The following is an 11,401-nucleotide window of genomic DNA, read 5'->3' as shown; positions in this document are numbered from 1 at the left end:
ATTAAGAAACTTATTAATTTTAATTACTAAGAAAATTTTTGTAATTCACATATCAACAAAATAATGGAGGAATATAGAAAATATTTCTCTCAGTATTACATTTTCTTGGAAAATAAACAATATATTGCAATATTTCGGGAAATGAAGTTATATCATTTTTCGAAATGTTGCAATATATTGTTTATTTTCCAGGGAAATGTAATACTGAAAGAAATATTTTACATCGCAAGTTTTTATCTATGAAAAAAATACTTGTTTGACATGCAAGAAATTATTTTGCTGAAATATCTAAAAATTTAGCTGAATATAGATTTGAAAATAATTTTGTTGGACCATCAAAATAACTATATGAATTGTTCAAGCTGATTGTTAAAATGCCAATTGCAACATTGCTCATCGTACTTGAGTTTCCTATATACATAATTATTTTGATGGTCCAACAAAATTATTTTCAAATCTATATCTACTTTTTTAGATACTTTAGCAAAATCATTTTTTCCATATATTTAACTTATACTTGTAAATTAGGAGAAAAATTTAAATAATTTTTAAAAGACTATTTTTTAATGGGCTTGAAATAAATTTTAAAAGCTGTTTAAATAATTGTTTAAATATTTTAAATATAATCTTTTAAATTTAATTAATTATAGTAGATGATTATTTTAAAAATAGCTATTTTAATAGATGTTTTGAAATTTTTAACAGCTTTTGACAAAAATTAAAAAGAAAGAATGAGATAAATTATTGTAAAATAAATAAATCTAATAAGATCTAATAAGATAAAATATGAAAAAAAAGGTATGACAGCTTATCTCCTAAGAATTTCTGTTATAAATCTGAATAACAATTCATTCCTATATTTCATTTCGTCACAATAATATTATGTTACATGACATGTGTTATTTATTATCGATAAACGTGCGCAGTGTAAATACGATAATAAAATGGCAATTATACTGCAATAATCTTCGCGAAGCACCTTTAAAAATTCCGATCAGTACGTGACTTATCTCTGACACACTTTCACAAAATTTCTGAAATAGTTCGCAAAATATTGCGTAAAAGTCATCATCTTTAATAAGCATTGGTTTCGCGTAAATAGATCGCATGCTTAGCACCCGCATTGAAGTGTCCAGAGTTCGCGGGGTGTTAACGCGTGGTTTATCGCATAAATGTTTTGTTTCCTCGCAAAGCTAAAGCGTGTCATCTTTATCATGAGAAGCGAAATAAACAGCACGCTTGTGTGCTCTCTATTACACACTATTTCACATTATTATGCATTCGCAATGATACATTACGCTGAAATTGTGCGGCGCACAAGCGAGCGTGTTTTAACTCTAATTTTGTTGTAAATTATACACTGAAAAAATATTTGGTTGAAAATGGACAAATCAGAAAATTCTGATTATATCAATCGGATTCCGGTTATCTCAACTAAAATTTTAGTAGAGTTAACAAAAAAATTTTCTGCTTAAATCGACTAAAATTCTAGTTGAGATAACCGGAATTCTAATTGATTTAATCTTCTAATTTATTTATTTTCAACCAAATATTTTGCTTAGTGTAAATTATAATCAGAAAGAAATGGGATTAAACTTTTTATTATTTTATCTACGATACACAGATACATGTAAGATAAAAAAATAAATAAATCTGTCTCTCATAACTTGATTTCATATTCTTACTTATCATTTATTTTTCAATCGTTGTTTCAATTTTTTTATTTGTACAGATGATACAAAGGAGGATGTTAAGTTTGGACATTTTTTCAGCTAAAATGAAAAAGATGTACAAATTATACGATATTATCATATTAAATGATTATTCAAGTAGAATCGAGTGATGTCGCTTGGGGAAACATAGAAAAAAAGGCCCTTAATATTCTTCTTTGTTAAAAATTCTAATTTTGAAAATCGAAGCATCGCAAGATGTTGAATGAGAGGCGAGGTGTTGAATGTTTCGTTTAAGTCGCACAAAGTGTTACGTCTACACAATGTTATATGTATGTAAGTATGTACAACACAGCGAGCTTATTATAAATTATTTTCTTGACGCGGATGCGAGTGTAATGGCGAGGTCAAACGACGCTGCATTCTTATGTAAGTCCTAATTACGAAGACGAATTACGCATACTGCAAACGTAATCTGAGCTCAATTAAAAGATGCTGTTTGACGAGATGACGTACGATTCATTAATAAGATTTAACTTGGCAGATACTTTGGCATATACTTGAAAAAACATCTTTCTTTGTCTTTCACTGAGTAATTGTATTTTATCTGAGAATCGATTCGCAAATAATATTATGAATTTACATTAATATTCTGTAAAAACTCTGCTCATTTATTTCTTAAAACGACAATTTTTGTCATTGTGCAGCATTTTAGCATTTTGTATAAAAAAATTTATAGACTCACATATAATTTCGAGAGATTGCTTCGATTAGTCAGCGAATAAATATAAAGTAACCAACATATTAAATATTTTAGAATTTTAATTGATTAGAAATTTTAATGAATTCTTGAATTATACGAAATTTTATCATTCTTGTTATATCATTCTTTTTAATTAATACATTAAAAAAAAATAATGTTGACATAATTTTTTAGTATATATACATATAACATATTATAAATCATTTTTTACCATTTAGTATGAGTAGGTTTTTTTTGTTATTAGTGTTATTAATGTTTATTACATACTTAAGCGTTGAAACATAATTTGTCTCATAACTCTTTTCTGGTATCTTTACTTTTCTATTATTTGAATTTTTTAATCCAGTTTGAGTTTTTTTCTATATTAATTTAATTCTTTAATTAATTATTGAATTAGTTGGACCAAGTAACGAATTAATTTCCAAATTCGAAATCTTCGTAAATCGATGATTAAACACTAATTTAAAATTTAAAATAATTTAATTTTTATTGTCAAGCGTATTACTTTCATAGAATTCAGTTACGCATTTCCGTTCTCGCGCAACAAGGTCATAGACAGATATGTCCATAACGTGACGTGCATCGTATAAGTTGATCGAGACAAATATGTTTTCGTGCCTTTATAAGTGACGATCAAAATGATCATGCAACGCAAATCGGCAAATAGAAAGGATTAGATGTTATCTCTGATCGGTTCTCTCGCCTATAAATATGTCAGTGGAACTGGGTTACGACTGTATACGTTTATTACAAGGAAATTGTTGTACGATAGTGGTCTTACAACACTTTTCACTGCGCTATTTCTAGCCAAGGAAGCGACAAATGCAGATCCTTTCGTTTCGAAGTCAAGGCATTGCAGTTATCTGAAATCGAAAACATATTTTCCTCGTTGAGGAAGATTTGACAAACATGCTCCGGCATTTTATCAGAGATTATATATATTAATAGATCGGCCGATTTGAATATTAATGATTGAATAATCATGACGCTATGTTTTGAGATATGTGATATGAGATACTCATGGAAATCCTAAGTATACAGTCAAATATTTACTAGAATTGATGGATTACTTCGGCGATAAGTATCGATGATTCTCGATATTTATTTGCGCCCGGATATTATCTGTGCCATGATAAAGGTGTAATTATCGATGATTTGGCCGTTGTTTTTATTAAACAACAAGCCGATACGCCCTATAATTTGTTATCTGATAAAAGTAGTCAAAATTACATCGTGCGCGATGTTTGTCGTTGTGGAAACAAAGACTTTTCTTGAAATTGATAAATTCGAGGGAAGCAGGTGTAGGAAGTGCGAAATGTATATTGTATTAACTATAGCACTTCATAGCTTCATTATCAGCGTGATAAAACGCAATGAAAGAAAATGCGAGATGTTTCACATATTTTTTCCAACGTTCCGTAAAGTGATCTTAGTCGGTTAATGCCAATAAGAAATAATTAAAATGCATGAATTAATGCGTTTTTCATTTAAAGTATGTGTGATATGCAGTAATAATGAAAAGAGTGAGACGATGAATCGTTTAATTACGGTATATTTTTTTATTATTTTTTCGTAAAGAAATCGATTTGCAAGTATGCGTTAATTGATAATTTATTATAAATTGAAATATATCTCTCAATTCACAATAAAATGAATAAATTCATTTAATATGCCACTGTATAATTAAATAATTGTATTTCCAATGTCATTTTTATATTTTAATATGCTGCTTAATTATATGTTTATAACATTTATGTTTATAATATTTATTTTTTATTTAAAATTTGCAATAAAATTTATATTTTTCACAAAAAAATAGAATTGATGAATAACTAAATAAAGTTTCTATTTATAGATCATCAACAGAAATTAATTTGTGTTTGGTAGTCAGTATATTAACAATTAAATAATTTTGTTTCCGATGTTATATCGGCCTATGAATTGACTTATATTCGACAATTAATGTGTTAGTAGCTTTCTTATCATCAGTTATTCTGCATGGTAAGCGAAGTTATTATAATTATACTTGCATTATCGATTGTAAAAATAACTCATAAATCGAACAATACAATGTCGTGATAATGGAACAATGCCTTCACAATAATTCGTTTATCTTCATTTTTACTAGATAGTATCGATAATGCACTGTATAGATATAATCGATCACAAATCGCAGACTGCACATATTACCTGTTTGCGATGCTTATTGAAAGATTAACAATAAAGTTTAAAGTCCAAGGAATATTTCTGCATGCAGGTATATCTGTTGTTACTTTGCTAATTATGATACACAATGGTCAGACGTGCTATTGTTCACGTGCAGTGACAAAGATCGCGCATGCATTCAATATTTTTTGTATCTTGGCATGTTTTATTGCCAATAATCTGCGCCGATGATCTGCGCCAGTCGCGTAGATGCATAACATTTTTTTCTACTTTTAGGATTAAACAGATATTTATCTGTACCCTTTGATCGTTTAATAAAAGATAATAAATAAATTATTTTGCAGAAATAGAAACGTAACATGTCGTCTTGGAAAACTTCTTCGTGAATTTTACATATCATTTTACACATTAGTAATCATATCAAGTATCTTTATCTTTATTTTTGTATCCATTACTTTAATATCCTTAATTACATTTATTTTTTATCTGAAGCAATAAAATTTTTCTCTCCCCAAAAATGTCAAATCGGTAAATAACTAATGTTTATTTTTAAATCGTTAACATTTTAGGATCTCTAACGCGATCTTTATATCAATTATTTTAATACATTACTTAAATATAATTATGTCTTATTTGAAATAATAATAAAATTTTTTTTCTTTTAAAAAATCGAGTTGGCGAATATAACTAACGTCCATTTTAAATTGTTAGAATTTTAAGATCTACCATTATTATTATTATATGTACGTTTCTAAGATTATGTTAGTCATTAATTTCTTAATGTTTGATAATTAAATTTAGTTCATTAGTGTTCGGTTTCATCAATAAATGTAAGATTAATTTCAATTTTAGTTAATTTATCATTTATCATTTTCTGATTCCTAGAATTGAAAAAAAAGTAAAAAAAGAGAAAAAAATAAATTGATTAAAATTAATCTTATTAGTGGAACCGGTTCTTATAGATCATTCTTCATGGATGCTTCTGACGAGAGAAAAAAGCTCAGTCTCTTTTTTACTTTATCGAAGTTTTATCAGTGAAAAAAATTGTTTAAATAAGATCACAAAAAATAAATGTGACGGAGATTATATAAGATCCCGGATAGATCTCAGACGGTTTACTTAGTTCGGGCTATAGCAAGTTTACAAAGATCAGTACGATACGATTTGCCAGTATAAATAACGGTTCCGGTTAGTTAATGATGAACGCGTTCATAGGTCGAATACATTATATTTGATGAATGATTCAATTCCTCGATTTTTATGCACATTCAATGAAAGATGCATCTATCATTTATTAATTCTTGTCGACGGGAATGAATTTACAAGCCTACTAGCATATTTACTTTCCAAGATCTCAAAGATCATTTCCAATATTCTTTGTTACATTTCATTACGTGTATATGACATAACCCATAAATTATCATTTTTTGTTATATTCGCATAATATATTTATAAGCGTATCACATTCATAACTGCTCAATTTATATTCAACGCAATTAAAATTTATTGCTATTGTAACTTATATATAATGGAATGATAATTGCATGAAAAATGTATTCTGAAATTTTCTTTAATTTATATAATTCAATATTAATACATTTTTTTTTAGAAATTTTTTTTTAGAAATGAATAATTTGGAATTGATTTGTAGCTCTGATTCCAACATCGAGATCGAGTCTCAGAAAATATAAATAGTCCGATTTTTTATTTTGTGATAACTTATAGCTGTGTTCGGAAATGTCACTCGGTTGTCTTCGATGTCTCGGATTCATCTATCGTTGTTTAACATTTAATGCATTCGAGCGACGTTCCGAACGCAGTCTATGGTTAGATTTAATCTAATGATGAAATGTAAAAGTTGTATTTTTCTAGTTATAGATTAATCACTAAACTGATGATTTGTATTGAATAACTATTTTAAAGTTACCATTATAAAACCAATTTAGTAATTTATAGAAAAATAAAATCTTAAAGTAAATAAAATCTTAAAATCAGGTTAAGTGAAATGAGTTTAAGTCTATATAAATCATAAAAGTACATAACCCGAAAATGAAAAACTGGGTTTTAAAATCCTTTGTAGTTCTCTATGTCGAATTACTCGGCGTTGCAGTAGCCTAATTCTTCAATGCGAATCTGTGCGATTGTAATTAGGGTGGATTTTATATTTGGAATAATCATAAATTTTTCCAAGGAAAACATTCTTTGATTGATGCCAAACTCCAGCCGATTAGATGAAGTTGAAAATAAAATATTTGATTTTTGCTCATTTGCGAAGAAATAATTCGAATTGCAAAAGATTAGACAATGTCATTGGATAACGATGAATAATTATATTATCTTTCATATTATACGAATATTTATCAAATTATATATAATTTGATATATGATATCGTAATTAAATTTATTTATTCATCTTGAAATAAGTATACTTAACTAACTATACTTAAGACGTCTTAAGTATAGTCTTAAGATATTAAAATAATCATGAAGCTATACACTGTTAAATTCATAAGTATTGTCAAATTATGCTCAATTAAGTTTTTTTTTTTTATTATTTCTAGAAGTTGCCATTGCTTCTATTCAATATGTATGTCATTAATTTAAAGAAAGAAGATGGAGTTAAATTTTTAACTCAAGAAATGTTTGTCAAAAGTTTGTCTATTAATTAAGTAGATATATTAATATGAACGTTTATTTATTTTGAAAATAAGCAACTCAATCACAGAAATTAATTGCTTTACATTTGACATATACTAAGAAAAAAAATTATTAACTTAACTAAATGCATTTAGTTCGTAATGATTATTTAGTTCAAATATTTATATATTTAGATTAACAAAATCTTATAATTTAAAATATGTTATTTGTTTGAATTAACAAATATTTGGTTGAATCAATAAATATTTCCTTGATAACTCATGACCGGCTACATTTAGTTGAGTCAACTGATGTTTTTTTGAAATAGCAGTTTTTTTTCTCAGTACACATGAAATTAAAAATAACAAAAATATTTTACTCGAGGGATTCAAATTAAGCCCTATAAATATAATGCGAGGCAACAGCGAGAGAACAGTGATAGGAATAGTATAGAAATAAGCAATATGTAATTAATAGAAATCTTATTTTAGACTGTAAATGTGAGAAACGTAATCGATATCAATTGTGTGAAGTCTATACCGGTCAAAAAAAGATCTTCGATGTTTAAATAATTCATTGTGAATTATATAACAGGATCAAATAGGCAGAATCAAATCGGATCTATCGGAATTTTTAGTACTTATTTTGTACTAAATTGTACCATTGATAATTTTGTATCGTGTGCCATTTCGAAAAAAATCGTGGCGGTTAATATTAAGCTGGTAGAACCAATTCAAAATAAAAGAAAAAAAATGAAAATAATATAAATAAACCAATAGGATTGAATTTGTACTATTTTGTATTATCAAAAACAATTCTACATTATATCTTATTTCCAAGAAAACGGCGCTACTAATTTAATATTTAAGCAGATTCATAAAAAAACAACACAAGGGCAAAAATTAACGCAACTGCATTTGTACTAATTCGAAAGTAAATTAATATTTTACATGTTTTCTCCTTAACATGACTTTATTATATGGAATATATCGGGCAATGAGCACAGCGCGGAAATTGGTGCGCAATAAAATATTATTAAATATTAAATTATTTAATTAATATTTAATTAATTATAATTATTAAAAAATATTTACATAATATAAAGGTATACAATGATTGTCGGTACAACTATCTTGGACGTTTCAGTTTTCTTCAAACCATCTTCAGTAAATTCGTAGATAATTTTCGTAGATAAATGTCTTGACAAAGTATTGCGACAATTTGAAATTAAATTCTATGTGAGTCTGAAGATGAGCATATTTCTACTGTCTGGAAGTTACGGAAATTTATCACTTCGTTGTTTAGTCAAGTGACTAATCTCTGATTTCATAGATCACAATCATTTATTCCAAACATAGCAAGTCAAATTATAGAAAGGAATGATTACAAGAAATAAAAAAGAAAAACTTTGTTTTTATTAAGTATAAGTATAAAATTTGTAATATGTTATAATGTGTTATAGCATTTGTCGCTATCGCTGTTGCCTCGTATTTGTAATGTGTATTTAGGACTTTACTATTGTTCGTTTGATATCTGACAGTATATATCTTAAGACATTACTTAAGACAGTCTTAAAATAAGAACTGATTATTAATATACCGATCTATGAATACCAATCACAGAGCTGCATCATAAAACATTAACTTAAGACGATTTTAAAATAAGAATGAACTGTGAATACCAGCCTATATTTTTCTAAAAATGAGCAGTTTTATCATTTAATATCACAATAGCATTTCAGCTTTTATCTCGATCCTTAAGAAAGAAGTCTCATCCAAACTGGCTGAAACCTGATGGTGTCATCGTTTCTCCTTGATCTTTCTGCGCTGTGGATGGCATAACGATCGCGCGCCGTAGAACTGCGAACGATTCCGACACGTGATGTCAGCTCTCGTTCGTATCTCTACGGCCGAGCATGAGAGATATTGCGAACAAAGCTACGCTGTTTCCTATCTATCGGTTAAGCTGCGTAACGGATACGCTGACTTTTACATCGGTTCGCGCTGACTCCCCAACATTTGCGCACATCATCTGATAACCCTTACGCGACTATTTTATTTCTCTCTATTTGTTTCTTTCTCGTCTTTCGGTGATTGTTTTATCGGTCCATATGACGTTGCATAGGAATTAAGAAATCCGAAATAATTGCTATATCAGAGAATGACTTGTTTTCTTTTTCTTTTCCAAGATCAAGCGCGCGCGCCTGATCGAACGTCAACATTACGCGAACCTTAACATAGACGCACGTGCTTATCTCGGCGAGATTTGCAGCGTGTGCAACAGCCATCGCATTGGCAGCGAAATTTGAAAATTCATAAGTGTTTATTCGTAGATTATCCAAATACAAGCCGGAGATGTTTAAAACGATCATTTGTTACAATAACGGTATAAAAAAGAATTTTCAGTTGAATGTTTTGAATCATTTTAAATCATTAAAATTTTGTATCTCTTTTTAATGCGATTTTGATGTAACGATTTGATCTACTAATTATAGAAGAATAAAAGAAAAAAATTGTAGAGGAATTTAAATTTTTCACTCAAGATATTAAATTCTTATCAAAATTTTTTTTTGTAGATAACTTAAGAATTACAAGTTCAGAGTTATGTAGCGAATGATATATATCTCTGTCACGCGCGAACATTTAAAAAAATAACTAAGAATTGAACTTGAAGAAAATTATCCTTGTATATTTGCTCCTTTTTTAAACTGAGATCATTACTGTGTTGCTTTTCTTATAGATTTAAATCTCATTGCGCGGAAGAGATATTCAAGTACGTTTTATATTAATTTTTTGTATTAAATTTGTATTAAATAATCCATGTGGAGTTTTGATTTGAAATATCTCATAAGCGATTTTAACCTTTGACCTTTTGACTTAATTATAAATTACGAGATACCCCCCGTAGGCGTCACTGCATAAAATGTTTCATACGTCATTCCGCGATTTTTTGTAATAGATAATTTCTCAAGGATCACAGAGATCATGAAACATTATTTCAATAAGAAATATCGTGTAGTCGATCAGAAGATAATACACGTGCAACGATATTTTTTCTCTTCTCTTATCACTCTTTTTTTCTTCACGTAGATTTTGTCTCTTGAATTGGGCTTGAAGCTAATAATGCCACAGAAACAAAAGAACGTGCGTAAAGTTTTAAAATAAACATTTATATTTATTTATATTTATTATTGATGTATCATAAATATTGCGATAATTTTGAAAAACAGCATATTTTTAAGTATTTTTCAACATCGTTTCATTTTATACGTAACATCAACATTTGATATTACATTTTAAAACTTTTGTGATATTAACATTTTAAAACTTCGCTTTCGTATTTCACTTATATCGTGAATATTCAAAGAAAGCTACGACTCGTGTTGTATTTTTACATTGATTGTAAAACTTAAGATTTTTTGATAATTATAGTGAATAGTTCGAAACACTTTTAACGATATCTTATAACGATATTTTTTTAACGATATCTTATAAAAAAATCTCTGTTGTTTAAAAAGATCAATAAATTAATAGAAAGCGAATATCTCATTAGTAATAGAAACGTTGTTGTTCATTGAGTATGAATCATAAACTGCAGCATAGTGGTTAATTAAGAATTTCAATAAAATATCTAACAAGAATAAAACTAATTAAAATAAAGAGATAAGAGAGATACGATCTTTTTATTAATTATATTCATTTGTTAGATTAATTCTAACAATCATTAACAGTCAGATACTAACAATAAGATTTGATAAAATTACACATATACAATTCTTAATTAAACTTTTAATATTGGGTTGTCCGGAAAGTTCGTGCCGATGTTGAAGGAAAATTGAAACGCAGAAAATTTAAATTTTATACATTTATTAAATTATATAAGTTAGTCGACACAACTTTCCGGACAACCCAATATAATTCTCTTAAAACCTTTTTATCCGATATTTTATTGAAGACAATGCCAATTGATATTTTAGTGATAAATTTGGCGATATCTTATCGTTAATTATCCCTTATTGCATGATTCATCTTCTTTTTCACCGCAAGAAACATTACGAACATATTTTGATTAGATATTATGGTAAATGTATATGGATTTTAACTAACTTACTATTTAACTTACTTAATTAAACATTTTTTTATAAAAGTACATATAATGTTCATAA

The 11,401-nt window shown here is 27.7% G+C and overlaps 1 protein-coding gene across 2 annotated transcripts in view; it reads left to right on the top strand.

The window, feature by feature from the left end:
• The window catches only part of LOC108693081 (patatin-like phospholipase domain-containing protein 3), a 20,523-nt gene that overhangs the window by 3,645 nt on the left and 5,477 nt on the right, over window positions 1–11,401 (top strand). The window lies entirely within an intron of this gene.

This window comes from Atta colombica, unplaced genomic scaffold (assembly GCF_001594045.1).
Source record: "Atta colombica isolate Treedump-2 unplaced genomic scaffold, Acol1.0 scaffold88, whole genome shotgun sequence".
Lineage (NCBI taxonomy): Eukaryota > Metazoa > Arthropoda > Insecta > Hymenoptera > Formicidae > Atta > Atta colombica.
This window is presented reverse-complemented; position numbering and strand designations above follow the sequence as displayed.